Source organism: Mytilus trossulus, unplaced genomic scaffold (assembly GCF_036588685.1).
Source record: "Mytilus trossulus isolate FHL-02 unplaced genomic scaffold, PNRI_Mtr1.1.1.hap1 h1tg000128l__unscaffolded, whole genome shotgun sequence".
Lineage (NCBI taxonomy): Eukaryota > Metazoa > Mollusca > Bivalvia > Mytilida > Mytilidae > Mytilus > Mytilus trossulus.
Window position 1 is genome coordinate 2,716,247 of NW_026963301.1, and position 14,375 is coordinate 2,730,621.

The 14,375-nt window shown below is 31.8% G+C and overlaps 1 long non-coding RNA gene across 1 annotated transcript; it reads right to left on the reverse strand.

The window, feature by feature from the left end:
- Positions 1 to 8,048: 8,048 nt before the first annotated feature.
- Positions 8,049 to 11,988, reverse strand: LOC134700251 (uncharacterized). Its single transcript, XR_010103824.1, has 3 exons — positions 11,666 to 11,988; positions 10,399 to 10,501; positions 8,049 to 8,515 (listed from the first exon to the last, which is right to left on the reverse strand). It is a non-coding gene; the product is annotated as an uncharacterized LOC134700251 (long non-coding RNA).
- Between the last annotated feature and the right edge of the window lie 2,387 nt (positions 11,989 to 14,375).

Consider the following 14,375-nt stretch of genomic DNA (forward strand, 5'->3'; position numbering starts at 1 on the left):
ATTTTGTTGTACAAGTCAGCTGGAGGTATCAAAACTACTGAAATGTTGTTACGTATCAGTATTTTGAATAAAATGAGGACATGCTGGTATCCTAAATTTATGCGAACAAAAATTTGTTGTTAATATATTGCAATATTGCTGTCCATTGTCATGATTGTATTATACATTAAATCCTGACATAAAAAAAAATCACTGATTTACTGTCCGGGTATATAGATTTTCAAATTAAAGTGCACATATGGTCAGTTTTGGTGGATGTGGTCAAGTAATTTTGTTGTACAAATCAGCTGGAGGTATCAAAACTACTGAAATTTTGTTACGTATCAATATTTTGAATAAAATGAGGACATGCTGGTATCCTAAATTTATGCGAACCAAAATTTGTTGTTATATTATTGCAATATTGCTGTCCATTGTCATGATTGTATTATACATTAAATCCTGACATAAAAACAATGAATGATTTACTGTCTGGGTATATAGATTTTCAAATTAAAGTGCACATATGGTCAGTTTTGTTGGATGCGGTCAAATAATTTTGTTGTACAAGTCAGCTGGAGGTATCAAAACTACTGAAATTTTGTTACGTATCAATATTTTGAATAAAATGAGGACATGCTGGTATCCTAAATTTATGCGAACAAAAATTTGTTGTTATTATATTTCAATATTGCTGTCCATTGTCATGATTGTATTATACATTGAATCCTGAAATAAAAAATATGGCTAATTTACTATGCGGGTATAAAGATTTACAAATTAAAGTGCATATATGGTCAGTTTTGGTGGATGCGGTCAATTAATATTGTTGTACAAGTTAACTGGAGGCATCAAAACTACTGAAATTTTGTTACGTATCAGTATTTTAAGTAAAAAGAGGACATGCTGGCACCCTTAATTTAGGCGAACATAAATTTGTTGTTATTATATTGCAATATTGCTGTCCATTGTCATGATTGTATTATACATTGAATCCTGACATTAAAAATAAGGCTGATTTACCATACTGGTATATAGATTTACAATTTAAAGTTCACACATGGTCAGTTTTGGTAATGCGGTCAAATAATTTTGTTGTACAAGTCAGCTGGAGGTATCAAAACTACAGAAATTTTGTTACGTATCAATATTTTGAATAAAATGAGGACATGCTGGTATCCTAAATTTATGCGAACCAAAATTTGTTGTTATATTATTGCAATATTGCTGTCCATTGTCATGATTGTATTATACATTAAATCCTGACATAAAAACAATGAATGATTTACTGTCTGGGTATATAGATTTTCAAATTAAAGTGCACATATGGTCAGTTTTGGTGGATGCGGTCAAATAGTTTTGTTGTACAAGTCAGCTGGAGGTATCAAAACTACTGAAATTTTGTTACGTATCAATATTTTGAATAAAATGAGGACATGCTGGTATCCTAAATTTATGCGAACAAAAATTTGTTGTTATTATATTTCAATATTGCTGTCCATTGTCATGATTGTATTATACATTGAATCCTGAAATAAAAAATATGGCTGATTTACTATGCGGGTATATAGATTTACAAATTAAAGTGCATATATGGTCAGTTTTGGTGGATGCGGTCAATTAATATTGTTGTACAAGTCAACTGGAGGCATCAAAACTACTGAAATTTTGTTACGTATCAGTATTTTAAGTAAAAAGAGGACATGCTGGCACCCTTAATTTAGGCGAACATAAATTTGTTGTTATTATATTGCAATATTGCTGTCCATTGTCATGATTGTATTATACATTGAATCCTGACATTAAAAATAAGGCTGATTTACCATACTGGTATATAGATTTACAATTTAAAGTTCACACATGGTCAGTTTTGGTAATGCGGTCAAATAATTTTGTTGTACAAGTCAGCTGGAGGTATCAAAACTACAGAAATTTTGTTACGTATCAATATTTTGAATAAAATGAGGACATGCTGGTATTCTAAATTTATGCGAACCAAAATGTTTTGTTATTATATTGCAATTTTGCCGTCCATTGTCATGATTGTATTATACATTGATTCCTGACATAAAAAATATGGCTGATTAATACTATGCGGGTACATCATGGTGTATATAGATTTACAAATTAAAGTGCATATATAGTCAGTTTTGTTAATGCGGTCAAATAATTTGGTTGTACAAGTCAGCTGGAGGTATCAAAACTACTGAAATTTTGATACGTATCAATATTTTGAATAAAATGAGGACATGCTGGTATCCTAAATATATGCTAACAAAAATTTGTTGTTATTATATTGCAATATTGCTGTCCATTGTCATGATTGTATTATACATTGAATCCTGACATAAAAAAATAAGACTTATTTACTATGCGGGTCTATAGATTGACAATTTAAAGTTCACATATGGTCAGTTTTGGTGGATGCGGTCAAATAATTTTGTTGTACAAATCAGCTGGAGGTATCAAAACTACTGAAATTTTGTTACGTATCAATATTTTGAATAAAATGAGGACATGCTGGTATTCTTAATTTATGGTAATCAAAATTTGTTGTTATATTATTGCAATATTGCTGTCTCTTGTCATGATTGTATTATACATTAAATCCTGACATAAAAAAACTGAATGGTTTACTGTCCGGGTATATAGATTTTCAAATTAAAGTGCACATATGGTCAGTTTTGGTAATGTGGTCAAATAATTTTGTTGTACAAGTCAGCTGGAGGTATCAAAACTACTGAAATTTTGTTACGTATCAATATTTTGAATAAAATGAGGACATGCTGGTATCCTAAATTTATGCGAACCAAAATGTTTTGTTATTATATTGCAATTTTGCTGTCCATTGTCATGATTGTATTATACATTGAATCCTGACATAAAAAATATGGCTGATTTACTATGCGGGTATTTAGATTTACAATTTAAAGTGCGTATATGGTCAGTTTTGGTGGATGCGGTCAAATAATTTTGTTGTACAAGTCAACTGGAGGCATCAAAACTACTGAAATTTTGTTACGTATCAGTATTTTGAGTAAAAAGTGGACATGCTGGCACCCTTAATTTAGGCAACAAAAATTTGTAGTCATTATTTAAATGAATTAAACTATTGGTGATTGTGGCTGCATAGTTCAAGGATGTATAACTAACAAGGACGTATACACCTAACATCAAATATACTTCTTTTCAAAAATATACATAATATGATTGAATTTGATCTCGCAATATATATATATATATATATTCAGTGCCTGTTATCATTGTAACCGAGATCGTTTTTATACTAGATAGGTTGTCAGATCAGGCCACAGACCACAATTAATTCCTCTATCAGTTCTTTATAACCTTTTGCATCATTAAAAAAATTGCACCATGCACTTTTGTCAAATTTTTTGTGTGTGTAATGTATTGTCCTAGTCCAAATATATATCCAAAATTCAGAAAGATTGAAGCAATCACTTTTACAAATTTAGCCAATACACATCCATACCCCTATTGACAAGTCAAGAGATGTTCCGAAAACTGTAAATATCACCTTTTTGCACTTAACCTAATCACTCATTCGATATCAAAATCAGTTAAAATACAACCTCCAAAAATTTATTTGACCTCTCTTCTTTCATTTCCACCCAAAAAGATTTAAGGAATGAGTGAGGAAAGCAAAGAAAAAAAATTAAGGAAAAATACACTCTAATTAAAAGGAACTATATTCGTGGACAACGAAAAGCGGGGTCATTAATTGTGGTCTTGGGCCATCACAGATAAATTTGTGTTACGTTCTGTGCGTACTTATTTTCAAATATTTGTATTTAATCCTGTTCATAAAACGGAAGTATTAATTTTCAAATTACTTTATTTTCGATGTTTATACTACGAAACAAAGATATTATTTTTTTTTAAATCAACGAAGAGCGGTCCTGGTTACAAGTTAACTTAGTGTTGAGCAGACCCGTCAAAAGTTAACTTGGGAACAGGTCTGGTTTTGATCGGATTTGTCCAAGCAGAAGTTAACTTTGTGGCAGGACCGGTTTCCAAGTTAACTTATGTTAACTTTATGACAGGACTGGTTCCGAAGTTAACTTATGTTAACTTATGACAGGACTGGTTCGAAGTTAACTTATATCAATAGCGGACCTGTTTCCAAGTTAACTTTTTGGCAGACATGAAAACAGTCCTAGGACCAAGTCCGCTTTTCAAGTTAACTAGATTTTGGTCCTAGGACTGGTCAGAGCAGTCCTATATTCGGTCACAGGTTTACTTTGACCAGTCCAAATGACTGGTTATCAAGTTAACTTGCTGTACAGGTTAGGAGTGCACCCATCTGTACCACATCTTCTTTTTTTATATTACTAAAGCTATAAGCTAGACATTCATTTTCTTTGTTAAAGTCATTGCCAATTGTACTTTTATTCATACTTGGTAGTTTAGCTAATTTAAATGATATTGTTAGACTACTGTTGTACAGTTTTGACAAATTCTGCATAGAATATAATGTTTCCGTGTATGGTGAAATTCCAACTCTGATTGTCCGTCTAGTACAAATGTACTATACATTATTGATCTTTTGTTTCAGTTATATATGACATTAACACTTTTCCGTCCTGCAATACATGTTGTATTTGCCTCTGGTGTTGTACATTCAGACCTGGACAGAGGCAAACAAATGCAATGGGTTCATACAAGTGAACACACACTTAACTAATAATTTGATATATGACATAATGTAAATACAAAATCAGTGAATTAGGGGGTTAAATGCTAAAGAATTTCAGCGAACACAACAATAACCTTGATCAAAATTCCGCCAAATAGAATAATGTACTCAGCTAAATGAAAATAATATTGATGTAAGGTATACAGTATAATAAATGTTAATTTGTTAATAGTTCGAAAACAAAAGTGAAAATTAGTAGTCATATGAAACACTAGTCACAGCTAGTTTATATATATAAAAAAGTGAAATGAGATATAACCCTATATAAGTGAACATTAAATAACAAAAAAACATTACAAATTGTTGAAATTAACAAGAATATAAGATTTGAGAGTATCAAATATAAACAAATGAAATGTCCACTTTTGAGGTTTGTTTATTTGTTTGATTCTTTTAATATCACTTTTAATGACCTTGGCTGAACCATGGAGACCTTCGGCTGGGAAGGCAGAGTCTGTTTCACCAATTCATAATTTTTCGTTTCAGCGCAAACTTATTTTTCTCTAAATTGACGCAAATGCACACATGGACATCGATGTATAAACTTGCTTGTTTTACTGTTAATAATTTTAATTATTTATCAACTACAACTGAATGTAAACACACACATATATATAACAAAATGTCCATTTAGATGACTCAGAGCTAAAAGGTTACCTTTGGTATCATGGTTATGAAATGTAATCACACAATCAGCAGTATACACAATCATGTTTTGCGATTCGAAATTAAAAGTGCATATATATATGCCACTACAGCAAATATGAATGCGAAAATTGACAATATGTCCATTTTACTGACTCGTTTCTCTGTTGGGTCACCTGGACGTGGGTGCAAAACCTGAAATAATAATAATAAAAACGCATTTACATTTTGTTCATTAAAATTCGGAATTATAAAAAGCACATGGTTTCGTTAATTTTTCTTCATGCACATGAATCATCATGTTAGTTCCTCGTTTGAACTTGTAAAACTTTGGCCTTTTTGGGGGCTTTTAGAGCATGCTATGTAGTTTTGCTCATTGTTTTAGACCAAACCAACCTTCTTTGTCATTTGGTCTTTAATTGATTGGAGTTTTCTCACTGGCAATCAGATTGATATACATGTACATGAAAATCATCATCATCGTTATATTATCATTATTTTTTTATTATTATTTTATATACATGTACAATGTACATGAAATAATAAGTAAAAAAACATATACAACAATGATGATAATTTTCACGTAGAATTGTGAGAATATGGAGGGAAGGATATGACTTTTGTTTATAACATTAAAAATGTTTCTAATAAGATTTAAAAAAAACATTCATAATCATTTGGTTTTTTCCATAAACATTTGAAAATAATTAATATGCACCAACTAACTCAATGAAAAACTAAATTATCGTTTACAACTTGCAGTTTATTTTTAGATTGTAAGTCTAAATATAACAACTTAAAAGGGGCGATCAGTACTAAATTATCCTGTTTCAATTATCTTTTACGAAAAAGTTACAAGAAGATGTACTTATATATTATCCCCATATGATTTTTAATAGCACTTTTGTATGACGATTAATTTTCGAAAAGTTTACTTTACCTTGTTTATATCACACAATTACCAAGAAGTATAAGTGTAAGTATGTTTTTTTTTCAAGATATATATATATATAGAATGATTTGAAAGTCGATCATGTATAAATACTATTGGAACTAAACGGACAAGGCATAGTCATTATAATATAAAAGGAAATAGATTACCTCACTACCAGAGTAGTATGCATGTGTCTAGCAGTATTAATTAAGCAGTAAACTGATTAACATGTCGAGTGTACCTGTTGCATGAACTGTAATACTGGTACATAAAGCGATGGGATAGTCGTCTTTTTGTAATGTAGCCCTTCACTATCGATGGCATCACAGTAGTTTATGATATGAGCAAACCGACATTGTGGTAACGCCAGGTGATGGCGAAATGATTTAATCTTGTCCTCAACGACGTTTGGTGGGTATATGTCCCTGCAGTTTATACTCCATAAACCGGTATTTCTGTTTTCAAATAGAGAAACAGAAACAATTTCATTTGAAATGTTCAATTATAAATGTTAAACTTGTTTTTCCTTTGTCGTTTTTACATCGCATAACCGTGAGGACATTCCGGTGTATTATTGCCAGAGACATTTCTACCCACGTGACCAACAATCGAACGCAAAATAACATTCCTTATATCAATTTCATCAATAATATTCATGAACATAATTTTTAAGAACATACATAAATGATAGGATTTTTTTTCCTGAAATAAATATACATATATGTCAATAACATATCAAGAGTCCTGAACATACTTGTAAACGCATGCGAAACAATTTTATTATCTCAAGAACGTTTTGCGGGAAAATATGAATGACTACTCAAATCACATCCATATAAAAACGAATGATTACAGAAGAGTGTCCACCATGCACTTGCACTTCACTATTATTAGAATAGTGGAATACTAGAATGATATACAAACGGATGAACATTATATATATATGTAATTATTATATACAAATATTAATATGATATAAAACAACAAACAAGAGTATACTGATTTGTATCACTACAATAAACTAGTTATTACGGTGAGGTTATGTTCCATGTCATTTATTCATCATCCAAGATCGAACTATTCTCAGGAAAAAATATATGTACCTTAACCTCAATTTCATGTATAGAGATGTGACTTGTTTTCGGAGAGAATTTCTTGTGACCATTGTACATTCTTCAGTGAAATTTCCATCAAAGGAAACCGTTTACTAAAATGCATTAATAACACATTCTGTTTCAACTTGTCAATATTCTGATTTGTCAAATCTCAAGGGTTGAACTCAGTAGATATATTATTTATCATATTATACCATTTAACATTCAACATTGTTTGCAATGTGCATCATTTCATTTCCATTTTATTTAAAACGTATTAAAACGTCAACCGTGGCAAAGAAATATTTGCATAAATACTTTATTAGTATTGTTAACTTACAACATATGAAGAAAAAAAACATTGCATTGTTATTATTATTTGAATGACTGAATTCAGTCACTCGATTTCATCTTTATATCAAAGAATACAATCAGTGTAAATCTTATTTGTACTTGTTGCTTCTTATTAAATAAAGCTCAAACTGTAAATTCGGAAACAGATTTCGGATTACAGATATTACGGATTAAATACAAACAACATATAACAGAAACAGCCAAATGAAATTAACTCTGTATCCTGTTCATTATTTTCACAAAATGTTGACTGAATTCAGTCACACAACATTTGAAAGAAGCTACAAGAAATTGAACTAAATAAGAGTGTTTCATAAGACTTAAATTACACCAAGTGAGATTACATAGTATTGACATCTATACAACATATGACTGAATTTAGTCAACACAAATTCAGTAAAAATTTGTTGAAAATAGACCAATTCTGCAAAAAATAAAAAATAGAATGACTGAATTCAGTCACAAAATTAGGTTTACACAGTTATGTTCAATAAAGCAATAAATGCACATAGTTAGTTTACAGGTCGATGTTTGTGATTTGGTCAGTTTAAAGCACAATCCTACTTGAAAGAGACAAAAAGGTGTTCAGTTGTTGTTTTGTCAAGATTTTGGAATCAATGCACCGCAAACTGCTACTCCTGTCCAAAATATATCACACCAATCGAAACATACGTGTGTTGCTGTCACTTTTGCTAATTTTCTATTTACGGTTAATTCTCTTGACTGGCTGGTCTGGATTCAAAATCCACTGAACTGCTTAAAGATTATATTGGTACTCATAGATAGTGAAGTCTAAAAAAGAAAATAATTTATGCTAAAGAACTATTTCAGAAAAGATCATTTAAATAGTGAGAATAATACCATAATATGATTATTTGTAAATGCATTTTTGTCGAGCCTTCGACTTTTGTCGAAAAAGCGAGACATAGCGATCATACATTCAGTCGTTGCCGTCCACAGATATTCTTATATTAGAAATATATATCAGATATCTTGTATACTTTATTAGATATCTTATAAAGTATATAAGATATCTTATAAAGTATATAAGATATCTTAAAGTATATAAGATATCTTAAAGTATATAAGATATCTTAAAGTATATAAGATATCTTATAAACTATATAAGATATCTTATAAACTATATGAAATATCTCATATAATATAGGGTTATTGCATGAATATTCTGGAATATTGTTCTTAGTAGAATTTTATATTGCACTAGCTTGCGAGTGCAATATATGATCTACGAGGGACAATGTTTCCCAATATTCATGCAATAACCCTTTTATTGTATAGCAACATTATAAGTTAAATGGTTTGCTACTGACCCCATACGGATCCATAGAGGGTTAACTTAGTAAAATCCATAGGGAGTGAGGCCGGAGGCCGAGTCCCCTATGAATTTTATTCACTCTCTATGGATCCGTAGGGGGTCAGTAGTTAACCGTATAACGAATTTATTGGACGCTGGACTTTTTCTGCGGCGTTTTGTTGAAAAATAAACAATGAAACACATTAACATAAATAGATGACGTCGCCATTAACGCATCATGAACCCCATATGAAACTTACTAACCCCATACGCCTCATAGGGGGGTCACCACGTGACGGCGTTTAATCAATCACAACGTGATAATTCATCTGCGGTCCGATAAAGGCTCTTTAGAGCCTCTAGTTAGGTTTTACTTTGCTGTACATTATTGCTGTAACAGTTTATCTCTATCTATAATAATATTCAAGATAATAACAGAAACGGCAAAATTTCCTTAAAATTACCAATTCATGGACAGCAACCTAACAACGAGTTGCCCTTTTCATCTGAAAATTTCAGGGCAGATAGATCTTCACCTGGTTAACAATTTTATCCCATGTCAGATTTGCTTTGGTTTTTGAGATATACGAGTCAAAAACTGCATTTTACCCCTATGTTCTATTTTTAGCCATGGTAGCCATCTTGGTTAGTTGACCAGGTCACCGGACACATTATTTAAACAAGATACCCCAATGATGATTGTAGCAAAGTTTGGTGTAATTTGGCCCAGTAGTTTCAGAGGAGAAGATTTTTGTAAAAGTTAACAGACGACGACGACGGACTCAAAGTGGTGAGAAAATCTCACTTGGCCCTTTGGTCAGGGTGAGCTAAAAAGGTGCACTCGATTTTCTCTTTTCGATACAATTGTTAAACCATTTTTTGGAATTTTTTTCTCGAGTTACATAATAGAAAGGCAGACACGAAAATTACTGAACTAATAGATGTCCGTGGTAATTTTAAAAAAAATCGGAGGTTATGCATTTTCTTGACTTGATGGATTCCTATGTCGTCGACTTGATATCGAATTGTTCTGCAGCATTGGGTCTGTATTGATATGTTGATAAATTGAAAACTTATGCAAATTGTGTTTTAAAAATAAAACACTTCGTTATTGAGAAGAAAATTGTCGTTGTGTTTGTTTCTATATTAATTTTTAAAAATCGTGTTACTATAGTAAACATTGCAGTAAGCATTGATCGTCTTCTCTAACAAAGAGCTTCGATTTCAACTGGGTTTCCGCCTGGTATGATATATTTAAAGCTACAATAAAATTTGATCATTTAAGTAATTCCCCTGACTATTAGCAGTGATACCTCGAAGTTATAAAGTAAAGTTTGCAAATAAAATTTTGTAACCTCACCTTTTTCTTTCATATTCTGTATTTGAGGGTCGCTGTTGATATTTCGAATTCACTGCACCCATGCCACCAGTACTTTGAGTTATTCTTTTCTTTCGTGATTCGTCTGTTTTAATACAAATTACACAGTTTTAAACAGTGTTTCACAAAAAGTTAGAACAGTGCATACAACAAGTAATTGTATAATATTTTTTCTTTAAAAATGTATCGAAAAAAACAGGATTTTCACACATATTTGACTTTGCCAATATGCAATCATACCACATCTTCTAATTTCATATTTTGACCATATCTAAGCATATTAAGCAGGTCTTGTCTATTTTACCGTTTATATGTTTAATATGAAAATTAAAGAAAACAAATCGTAAGACTGCATCACATTATCACTTCATTATAAATGAGAGTTCATTAATAGGGAGCATTTTCAATAAGCTTTCCAAAAACTAATCGACCCTATATGAGATAGAATGTCATAACAACACATATATAATTCAAAATATAAAGAGCTAGCAAAATATCTTATTAATAACATTGAAAATTTATACTCTCCAAGTTGCTTTGAAGTACACATAACTAATAAGGATAGGCCGTGGAAATATATAAAGTTATAAGTATTAATTCACCCACAATTATGCTTATTATATCTGTACTCATCATATTTACCACTTCTCATTTGAGCATCAGAGAGATATAAAATTGCACGAAAAAAACTGGCACATGAATGGCAGTAAGCTTTAGAAATTATCACATTTTAACTAAGTACAAGTATGGTTACTGACTGGATAGAGCCTTATTTTGGTACATAAATTACTTAACCATGTAAACAAATATTTTTTTTATAGTTTTGACTGAATTCTTAATACAAATGCAAATTACATGTTTCCGCAGATATAGATACACTTATATATATATATAACATTCCAAACTGTTTTAATAACCGCTAGACATTAATAAAAATTGACACTTATTGTACTAAGTTATTATACTAGGTAAATGTAAAGTTAAATAAGAAATATCCTTTTTGAATGTTAAATAGGCCTCAGACACTTTATTCGTGGCTATGGATTTTTTTGGAAAAAAAGTTTTATGAAAAAAAAATATTGTTTTTGATTCTGAGAAAAAAAATGCTTGTGTTTCACCCTCAGCTGCCACTATATGTACTGCTAAAATTGAAAGAAAAGAATTGTTTTCGACTTTACGTGAAAGAAATAGATTGTTTTTACCCGCAGACGAAAAAAAAAGTATCTATGGATTAAAAAGTATATCTTACCAGAACTCTCGTAGGTATACACGTTAGCTTCAGACTCTAAGACTTCTTCCTTTAAAACGAAATCCAATCAGTTTCATTTTCTTATTCTAAGGGACTCCATCTTTCTCTTCCTTTGACTAAAGTACACAACAGAATGACCTCGTTTCACATTACAGTACTGCGTGTATTACAAAACGCGCGACATAATCCATCACTGGCCACACAATAATCCCAAATTATTATTGTACCTCGATGGTTCTACTGATGTAAGAATAAACATGATAACGGTTACCCATACGGTGTATTCAATATAATACTTCCTTCCGAGTCTTTGGTCAATCAAAGAGGTAACGTTAGAAGGATATAACACCCAGTTAGCATCTCTAGCAATAAAATATGATAAGAAAATGAAAAGAACCAGCATGTGTATTACCCACTAGATATAACCATTATGAACATACGGTGGTCCTTATTTTCGAAATATTAAACGTTTCAATATGTTAATGTTGAAAGTAAAAACAAATTTAATGTAAATTGTAAACGTAAATTCATAATATCATGATCTTAACTTCTTTTTACTTTAAACTGCAAGTTTTATGTAACGTAACCTCAACTTTTGGGAGTGGTTTAATAACATCAACAGAATGGAAAAAGACTTTACTTGAAAAAAGTCTATATTGAAAGCTCGGGAAGGGGGCTTAAAGATTTTTGGTAGGGGTGAGCATGCAGCTGATACCTCAAGTACCAAACCTTTTGTTTATTAGAAATATATACCTTGTCATATATCAACGAACAAAAAAAACTATTGAGATATTTGGATATTTTTCATCTTCTGGTACATGAGAGTTTATAATTTGTTTTGGGGTCCCGCTTATCTTCACGAACTTGTTTAGAAGCAAAGCAGTTGCAATAATCACAATTAATTTAATAAATTCGTCGCATCTTAAACACTTTTTTCTCTATTTGCCCCTTTTTATATCTTTCATTAAAAAAGAAATTTTAAAAGACAATATAAGATGTTTGGTCAGATAAGTATAGTAACACTCCCGAGAGAAACACTTTCACTGAGTTTTATATTAATGAAAAACTGATCAAAAGTTACATTTTGTACATTGCTGTTCCATCTCATAGCTGACACTATGAAATTTCTTTAAATAATTGTTATCATGTTTCATGTAAACAAACCTTTGAATGTTTATTAGGTGCAAATGTCAAAATGATGACATTTATAGCATCTGTATCTAGCCTTAGCGGGAATACCACATAGGTCTTATAGAGTTTAACATGTTTAAATGTGTAAATGGTTTGACAAATAGTTGATGTATTTACGACTGTGATTTAACCACATCACAAAAAATAAGAACATCTGATTAGTTTCAGATACTTATAATATAATCAAGCAAGTAAAAATATCAATCTATTGAACTGAATTTGATTTCTCACCCTTTTCATATGCCATGCCGATGGAGCATGAAAAAGTGACATATTCCAGGGGATCATCCCTACCCATTCATTACATAGAAAGTGACCCCCTCCGAGATTGAAAGTAAAGTTGGGGTTGATGGTTTTCATTGGTTTCTGGGGGAAAAATAATTAATATATCCCTCTATATACATGTATATATACACTCTGAGACAAGTGCCTGTGCTAGTTTGAACTGAAATCGTGACAAAACCGCATAAAAGTTTTACATATACGTATAGAATGGTTAAATTTGTATTATGCATGAGAGGAGGGTGTGTGGTTTATACCCCCGTCACACTTGGTCACGGTCGCACTATGATCTCAAATGCAAATTTTGACGATCGTACTTGCAGTCGTGTAGATCAAAGTAAAGTCGTGGTATACGTTTGTGGCGATCATGAAGTCTTTTTGATCGTGCTGAGCGAGGACCAACTTCGAACATGTTCCAAACAATCGTGATGCGGTCGTGGCGAAATGAGGGCGCGGTAGAAACAATAGGGAGAGCGTAGTTATGTCGTGGTAAGATCATAACGGTAATTGTACTATCGTAGCGAGAGCGTAGCAAAAGCACGATTATTATCGAAGAGACTGCGCTACGATTTCACATTGACTATGATACGACCTTACTACGACCATCATGATCTCATTGCGACCCAACCACGATTCTATTTCGACTGCTCCACTTTCATTCCACGCTGTTCAAGCTTATAGTACGATTATAGTACGCACATGCCATCTTCATCACGCTCTTCTTACGAACTAACTACGTTCATATTACGACCCACTGTCGTTCACTAAAAACATCATCATTTAATTTTAACGGACCAGCAATATAGGTTGGATTGGTTAGTCGACCTGTCTACTGGATCATGCAGGAATAGACCAGAGGTCATCATCTGCCTTTACTTATATTCCTACTACCACGCCCATGAGTCCTGGTAGATTATGATGGCATTACTGTTTCCGAGAAATCTACGTATAAATAAATAATAGAAGGAATACGACAGTTGTATGGTACATGCTATTGACGTTATTGCTGAGAGCGTAGTAGGAATGCAGCATGAACGTGCATGGTACTCAAACGTGTAGGTCAAGCTATACATAGTCATGTAAAGTTTCAAAACAAATTGGCATTGCAATTCCTGAGGTATGAAATTGTCTTACTCGATTGACCATTCAGCCTTTCAAATAGTCAGAAAAGTACTCCCTCTAATGTACTGGTATATATGTAACATGTGACTGCTTTTTCTCCTGTTTGATATTCTAA